We start from the raw sequence: 9,029 nt of genomic DNA, 5'->3' as shown, positions 1-9,029 counted from the left end.
TTTTTTTTTTTTTTTTTTTTGTCCTTTTTGAGACCGGCTGCACCACGCTCAGCCAGTGAGCACTGTGAGCGCACCAGTCATCCCTATATAGGATTCAAACCCGCGGCGGGAGCGCTGCTGCACTCCCAGCGCCGCACTCTCCCGAGTGCGCGATGGGCTCGGCCCTATTTGAAATATTTTAAGAAAAAAAAAAAAGTGTTAGCCAAATAAAACATACATCCACAACCCAAATTCAAATGAACTTTCAAAAGTTCTTTCTCTGTATTGAAACATAAATGCTTAGCTTTCACCCTTTCCCAACTAGGGCCTCTAATCAAAACAAAAACAAAACAGAAAAACAGCTTTTATGTAATTCCCAACGTAAATAGTTTCTTAAAAGAGATTTACACCTGAAAAATACGTCTTGTTCCACCTTCTAGTTTAGTGCTCCTTCTAGTTTACCATATTTCCATTTTTACCTTTGCTGCCAACCAAAATCAAGCCCAATCTTTATTCTTAGTCATTGAATTATGCTGCCTCCTGCAAACAGAATATATGCTTTGTCCTTTTCATGATTTCTCGTTTTTACGTGTTTCTTATACTTCTGGACTTTTAAGTTACCAGAAATTCTTTCTGGAATGAAATAGTATAAAAATTTCAAAAATGAAAATTCTTGGGTCCCACTCCAGACCTACCAAATCAGAAACTTTGAGAGTTGGTCCCAGCTATCTCCTTTAACAAGCTCTCAAGGTGATTCTGATGCATGTGGAAGGTTTAGAACCATTGATATTTGATATTAAGATTATTTCTTTACATAAATAGAAAATGGCATTACCATTCTCCATCACAATATCAAAAAAATAAAAATAAAACCCACTGGATAAGTTTTTCAAAATGCATTATATGACATATTTTCCTTTTCTGGCTGATTTATAGTTGACTGTTTTTACAGTATTAAATAAGTTATTTAAATCTAAATAAATAAATAGATAAATTTCAAGAAAATAAAAAGTAATCCTTCTGTTCCATTCTGCTAAAAAGTTTTTACGACATATTATTCCCCACCATCACCACTTCTTCCCTGACCAAAGGAATGGTTGTACAAATACGACTACATATATATGTTCACTAAACTCTCAGGACATATAGAATTAAAATGAATATGTTGCCAATGAAAAATGATTAGCTAATATACTAACAATAATCACATCCAAAAGAAAAGGCCTAGATGGCCAAAAATGTAATAAGCTAATTAATTTTGCCTCTTCAAGACCATAAGCTTTGTTTTCTAGCATATGGATATTGTGGAAAATATACAAGTCCACTAAGAATGTATAACACTGTAAGCCAGCTATAAAGAAAATTCTATTTTCCTGTAGCCTTCCATTAAAAACTTTGTCTTTTCCCACAGGTATTTTTCCCATGTCTAAAGATAATCTAGCAGTTCCCAGAATTTACTTTTTTCCTTCTTTCTTGATACTTCTAACGTCTAATTAAGCCAAGCTATAATATCATTAGCCAATATACATCCCCTTCTACCACATGCTATATACTCCAGTCCAGAAAATTCAAAACCATGGGTAATGTGAAACAAATCCTCTATTAATTTCTCAACTTCAAACTTCTGAATATCAAATGTACTTATAAAATAGGTTAATCATTCCTAACAAACAGGTCCTATCATATCAGTCTTATTAATCTCATTTTAGAGCTAAAAGATGACAAAAAACATACACCGTGATGACAATTTTATACTGAAGTTTTTCAAGTTTATATTTCACAAATACTTTGAGAAGGTTATTTTTAATAAAGTTAAAGCATTTCACTCAGCAGTAAGCCCAAAAGAACATGAACCAATTTAGGTTTTAAAAAGACCATGTACTCACCACCTGCTATATACCAGGACTGCTAGTAGATACGAAGAAAGCTATATGTTCCTCACTCTCAAGAAATATATAGTCTTATTAGGCAGTCACCCAGGTTCTTTTTGATCAGGAGTAACAAAATCATGTGCTTTCAAGGGCCAAGTAAAGAACCTAAATAGGTGGAGCAGCTCGATCTAAGGGAATACTAAGAATTACAGAATGTGTGGCCCACTTAAAGTAATTCTAAATCAACCATAAGAGAATGCTATCAAAACAAAACACATCCCGGGCCAGGCCCGTGGCTCTCTCGGGAGAGTGCGGTGCTGATAGCGCCAAGGCCGTGGGTTCGGATCCTATATAGGGATGGCCAGTGCGCTCACAGGCTGAGCGTTGTGTGGACAACACCGAGCAAAGGGTTGCAATCCCCTTACCGGTCAAAAAAAAAAAAAAAAAAACCACATCCCCCAGTTAGAAAGCTAGAATATACTGCAAATGTTTAACCACCTAAGCAAAGATTTTTTAAAACATTCTTTGGGGCGGGGGGGCAGGGGAAGCAGCTGGCTAGTAAGAGGATCCAAATCTGTGATCTTGGTATTACAAGGATGTGTTCTAACTAAACCGGCCAGCTCTTATGATTAAAAAAATAAAAATTGGCAATGGCATGGAGAAGCTAGATCTCACCCACATTTCTGGTGAGTTTACATTGCTGCCGCCTTTCTGGATGGCAGTCTGATAACATAAATCAAAAGAAATACACGTATTTCCTTCAACCCAGTAACCTGACTAATTAAAAAATTACCTTAATGAGGAATCAGCATACAAAAATTGTACGTAAAATGTATATAGATAATATACATTTAAACAATATAAATATCCAGCAATAGCAACACTATTAAATTATAACACATTCAAAAAAAATACTAAAGAACTACTAAAAAGAACAGAGTAGATGCAGGTTTATTGACATGGAAAACTATCCACAAATATTAATTTTTAAAAACACACTACTATGGGCTGGCCCGGTGGCACACTGGATAGTGCGCCACTTGGGAAGTGTGGCGGCGCTCCCGCCCGAGGGTTCGGATCCCACATACAGACCGGTTCCCGCTCACTGGCTGAGCGAGGCGCGGGAGCAGCACCGAGGGTTGCGATCCCGTTGCCGGTCTCCGGTCCGGTACAGGGGCAACACTGAGGGTTGCGATCCGTTGCCGGACACGGAAAAAAGACAAAAGACAAAAAAAAAAAAAAAACCCACACTACTATGAGCCAAAATGGTGCCACCTGCCAAGCTCCCAAGTGCCATTTCTGGTCACATTCAAGAAGTACTATTCCATGCCACAGCAAAGATGGGTTGGCAAATGGCAGTGTAGGTTTTCTGAGAACTGCTCCCTGCAGACCCAGTCTGCAGCCAACATGTCCAGCAGAAACAAAAACTAGCTACCCAGCAACCTGCAGCAGTTACAGAAGCTAATAAAACAGACCCAATGGCCCACACTGAAGAGTTTCTCCAATATTCGCTACAAATTTATGTGGAGATTTTCAAATTACAACCAAATAAACCCAGCAAAGAATTGGCAGAGCTGATGATATTTATGGCAGATTGGTCACTCCTACCTAGAACATCTAAATAACTTTCCTCAAGAGCTAAAAGATCTGGGCCGGCCCGGTGGTGCACTGGAGAGTGCGCCGCATGGCGGCGCTCCCGCTGAGGGTTCGGATCCCATGTGGAGACTGGTTCCCGCTCACTGGCTGAGCGCGGTGCGGGCGTAACACCGAGGGTTGCGACCCCGTTGCCAGTCCCCGGTGCAGGCACGACACCGAGGGTTGCGATCCCGTTACCGGTCAGTAAAAGAGACAAAAAGGAAAAAAAAAAAGAGCTAAAAGATCTGGGCCGGCCCGGTGGTGCACTGGAGAGTGCGCCGCATGGCGGCGCTCCCGCTGAGGGTTCGGATCCCATGTGGAGACTGGTTCCCGCTCACTGGCTGAGCGCGGTGCGGGCGTAACACCGAGGGTTGCGATCCCGTTACCGGTCAGTAAAAGAGACAAAAAGGAAAAAAAAAAAGAGCTAAAAGATCTGTTTTCTTACAATTACACTGTCTTGAATCTACATCTTCTAACATTTTGCAAAGCTTTGATTTTGCTGAGAAATAAGAATCACATCAATCCATCAAGTTGCTAGAACTCTTCTTTGAACTTCCATGTTGCCCTAAAAAGTTTCTGAGACTTTATATACGCATATTGTGACTGATACCAAGAATATAAGTGCAAAACACAAGAATAAAGTAAATACAGTATTGCAGAATTGCACATACACCAAGTTAAGAGACAGCAACACAACTGCTACCAAGATATCATAGGCTGTGATGACTGAACGCTACAGAAGAAACATCATCTGGATGTACGGAATGATGACAAAACTGTCAATGTTATCACAACTGCACATTTCTCTGAGGTCACCAAGATATTGGTTGCTGCTTTGACATTCTTCCTAGGGTAAGATGAAGAGAAACAAATAGGACAGCAACTAAGAATCTGAGGATAAAGGGCCAACAGCAAGACACCTACTACAGCATGTCACATGGAAGAGAGGATCCAAACACAAGAAATGGTTGAAAAATTTATTAAAGTGCCTAACAAAGGTGTTTCACTTTTCAGGTATTTACTTGATTCACGATCCCCAAGGTCTTGCACAAAAACTACTAAAGCAGCTAGAGAGCTCTAAAGAGAGGTTTGAAGTGTTGATGCTCGTGAACCTTATTTCCAGACTGGTGGGAATTCATGTTTCTGCAGCTGCACCAGAGAAAAGTAACATCTTCCTGTTTACTGCACAATCATCTCATCACCTGGTAGTCCCAGAAATCACTCAGTCATTGCTCATGATTGTGGCCAACTATTTTGTTATGGACAAAAACTCTGGAGAAGTCCTGACAGCAGGAGTCAATACTATAAAAGAGGTAACAGCACAATGTACTCTAGCCATGACTGAAGAACTTCCTTAAGACCTGGCGCAATATAAAACACACAAAGAATGTGATGATACCTGCTAGAACTCTGATTCAGTTCTTCTGACTCCTCAGATGTTGCACAAGAAATTCTCGTGTAGACATACAGAGGCCTCAATAAATTCAAGAGTGCATGAATATGGAGAATTAGATGCTAAAGATTACATTCTAGGAACATAAACTTTGAAAGTTGGGAAAGAGGAAGAGAATGCTGAAAACAGTAAAGATGGACAGGGAAGCACATCTCAGTGAGCAGGAGGATGCTGATGGTGAATGGGGTTCATGAGCACCACACAATGAAGAACAGCAAGAAATCTCAAGAAGCTGAACAGCATGCCCATGGAGGTGCCAAAGATGCAAGAAGAATTTCAGAAAATCTGCACAGCCCAATTAAGAAAAAAATTCAGTGCTGCCCCCAGAGAAAGCCCAAAAGAGGAAATATATTGAAACAGTGATGAGGAGTGAGTTACCTTTTGGAACATCGATGGCCTTCATTAAAAAGCCAATATCTGTCAAGGAGACAAGACTAGCAACTGCAATGGCTGGAAAGACAAGCCAAAAGAATTTATGAGGGAGAAAACCAAAGTGAATCAATTTTCCAGATCCAGAAATAAAGAGAAGAAAAACAGACGGACTTCAGTATAGCCAGAATGTCCAGTCAAAAAATAAGCATTCCTTCAGAGAAGAGCAGCTGGCACTATGAGACACACTTTTTAAAAAGAGAAAAAGAAAAAAGAAAAAGTAACTTCCAAGTAAGTTTTCCAGTCCAAGGAGAACGTTAAATTTGTGTCCTTAATCTGAAAATTAGTAAATCAAGAATGTTTATATTAAAAAGTCCAGAAGCACTATATTTTGAAAATCACCCAAAAAAGCACACTGCTGAACAACTATCAGTTTGATCCCTTTTTAAAAAACTCTGCAACACAAAGAATGAGCCCTAGTATAAACTATGGACTAATTAATAACAACATATTGATACTGCTTCATCAATTGTAACAAATGTGCCACATTAATGCAAGATGTAAGTAACGGGAAATGGGGGAGGGGAGAGGATATGGGAACTTTCTGTACTATCAGCTCAAATTTTTGTAAATCCAAAATTGCTCCAAAAAATAAAGTCTTCATTTAAAAAAAGTTCTGCATATGTACATAGATTTGCAAATAAATATTTGTTTATGCAGACAAAGAGCTGGAAAGATCTATATCAAACTGTCACCTGTGGTTATCTACAAAGACTGAAACAGGAAGAGCAAAGGAGAAATTTTTATATTATATACCTCTAGACTGTCTAAACTTTCTACACTGAGCAATACTATAAGGAGAGGCTATGTAGCATATTGTTAAGAGCTTGGGTTCTGAAACCAGACTGCATAAAATCAAATCCCAGATCTACCACTTACTCACTGATAAACTTCGGTGGTTACTTAATCACTCCATGCCTGTTTCCTCACCTGTAAAATAGGGATGTTATAGTATGTAGTCACAGAGCTGCAGCAGGGATTAAATGATTTAATACATGTAAAGTAGTGCAAAACTAGTACCTAGTCAGTCCTCAATAAATGTTAACCATTATCATCATCAACAAGCATCTATTATTCCTAAATTTTCTTTTTAATCTTGACTGATAAGACAAATCAGGAAAACCTAGTTCATCAAGCCTCTTTCTAATGAAATATTCAATGCAGTAAATATAAAAGCATTCAAAAGCCAAATAAAAATAATCTGACATACTTTTTTTAAGAAAGCAGATGACAAACCAACATTTAACAAAATTTATACAAAAATAATCACCAACGGACTCTATAAGGATAATCTCTCTCTCTCTCTCTCTCTCTCTCTCTCACACACACACACGCACACACACACAAACCCTGAGTGGTGTAATTCTGGACAATTTTTACTTTGTCCTTTATACTTTTCGGACCAATTTTAATTTTCTACATTGAATATGCATCTTTTTTAATAAAGTAGAGGTCATCAAGCTTTTTCTATTAAGGACCAGATAGCAAATACCTTAGGCTTTTCAGGCCATACGGGTCTCTGTCACAACTACTCAACTCTGCCATTGTACAGCAAAAGCAACCACAGACAATATCTAAACAACCACATGTGGCTATGTTCCAGTAAAAACTTTATTTACAAAAACAGGCAGCTGGTAGGACTTGGCTGTAAAGTTTGCCAACCTCTGAAATAAAGAATAAAACAAAATTATTCTCATTTTGGAAAACAAAATGTGATTTATACTAAAGAAAGAGCACAGTTAAATTAACACTACTGATAGAAAAACTCCATTCAGTGATAAATTCATACAATGAGCCTAGGTACAGAAAAATACAAACTTTTTTTTAGGCTTTGGAAATCCTACTGTCATCCTCAGCGCCTAGTAAAAAGACGAAATCTGTACTAAGTAGCCCAAAGTCTAGATGGGAACATATATTGATTGGTAGGCAATTAGAAATAGAAGCTAAAGGAAATGACTTTCACACTTAAAATTAATTCAATTTTTAAAAAATTTCATAATTCATCACCAAGCCGCTGCCACCAAGTGTGGAAATCTCTACTGATAAATCATTTGTTACAGATCATCACAATCAGTGCTCTCACAACAAACTTGTAAGACAGACTGAAAACATCTAGGGATTACCTTCAAACAGTGTAAGAAGAGTCAGAGAGTGGTGAGAAGAGACATAAAGGTGGTTCTGGTAAGAAGACACTTCAAACTTCAGAACTGACAGCTTTATAAACTCCCCCCCCCCCCAAAAATAAAGTGCTGGGTTGAAGGAATTCAACCAAGGTCAAAAGCCAGGAGGAGGAAAAAAGTATCTATCAGTTTCCATCCAACTCAACTGTCTCACAGACTCCCCCAAAACTGATTCCTTACGCTGTTATCAGCAATTTCAAAAGAAGCTAACAGTGACAGACGAAAAGCCAAACTGTGCTTGGAAGAACAGGACCCCAAGGACTGTCCCAGAATAGGGTGCCTGAAGCGCCGCCTCAGAAAAGGTGAGGGAAATCTTTCTACCCGTCACTGCAGAAGTAGTGCTCAGCAGAACCCACCCGAAGCCCGCCGCCAGAGGAGCTCCTGAAGTGATGAGAGACGGAAACGAAGAAACGGCGGGCAGATGCTCCCGTGGGCAGCTAGGACGGGCAACTGCACCCAAAGGTGAAGAGGGCTGAAAGGGCCGGGGGTCGTGACCCTCCGCCAGGAGGGGCGAAGGGGGCGGTGAGCGCCGAGCTCCGGTGACAGCGGATCCAGGCCCCTCACGGCCGCCCCTCGGGGCGCCGCACACTGGGCCGGGCAGCAGATCAGAGTTAGACGGCTAAGTTGAGGGCTGTGACGAGCGCGCGCACTCCGGCCCGCACGGGCACATCGCCCCCTCAGCCCTCCCCTCCTCCCGACCGCGGGCTCTCCCTCAGCTCCCGGGAGACGGCGCTCACACCCCAAAGACCCTCACCGCAGCTTGTCGCCGCCTCGCCGCACGTCTCGGACTCCTCGGGAACCACGCTGAGGGGAGGGGAAAGAGGGGGGAAACGGAGGAGGGAGGGGGCCCAACACTCCGGAGCTGCCGCCAGCACCGCCGCTGCCGCCGCCGCGATATTGCGTCTGGAATCGGGCTCGCGCCGCCGCTGCGTCTCCCCGCCCCCGCGACCGCACGTCGCCATGACGCGCATCGCACGAGGCGGTTTGAGCCAATAAAACCACATTCTGTGCGCAGCCGCGCTGGCCCAAGCCGGAAGCTGCACCTCCGACCGCTCTAGAACCTGAAGCATCTTGGGAGTTGTGGTTTGGCCGGGAACTCAACGAAAACGACTCTGGGGGTCAAAGGATCGAGGAAAGAGCACTCCGTCGGCGTTCACACAACTTCTCTTGGCTTTTTCGAGCCACCGAAAAGAGAAGCAGTTTAGAGCTGAGGAGGGGGCCGCTCCGGCTCGCGGATCACTCTCTGTGGATGCGGGCTGCACACCTTGGGCGGAAACCGAAATGTAGGGATTTAAACTGGGGCGTGTATGTCTGTCAACAGCAATATAATGCTAGGCGTCCTCTGTAAAGTTTCGGAAATGAATCCGAAAGCATTGGCCAACTTTTGCCCCAAACACTAGCGTTTGCCTTTTATTACCTTATTAACATATTATGACTTATGCCCTGCTACTTAAAAAAAATAATTCAGGGGCCGGCCCGTGG

General features: G+C 41.7%; 1 protein-coding gene and 1 pseudogene across 1 annotated transcript in view; one reads left to right on the top strand and one right to left on the bottom strand.

The window, feature by feature from the left end:
• ADIPOR2 (adiponectin receptor 2) overlaps positions 1-8,369 on the bottom strand; it is a 93,379-nt gene extending 85,010 nt beyond the window's left edge. The window contains exon 1 of the mRNA XM_008572434.1: positions 8,302-8,369. The gene's annotated coding sequence lies outside the window, so the exon portion shown is untranslated. The remainder of the gene's footprint in view (positions 1-8,301) is intronic.
• Positions 3,258-5,591, top strand: LOC103590235 (annotated as a pseudogene).
• Positions 8,370-9,029: the final 660 nt, after the last annotated feature.

The sequence above is a fragment of the Galeopterus variegatus genome, unplaced genomic scaffold (genome assembly GCF_000696425.1).
Source record: "Galeopterus variegatus unplaced genomic scaffold, G_variegatus-3.0.2 Scaffold784, whole genome shotgun sequence".
NCBI classification, from domain to species: Eukaryota; Metazoa; Chordata; class Mammalia; order Dermoptera; family Cynocephalidae; genus Galeopterus; species Galeopterus variegatus.
This window is presented reverse-complemented; position numbering and strand designations above follow the sequence as displayed.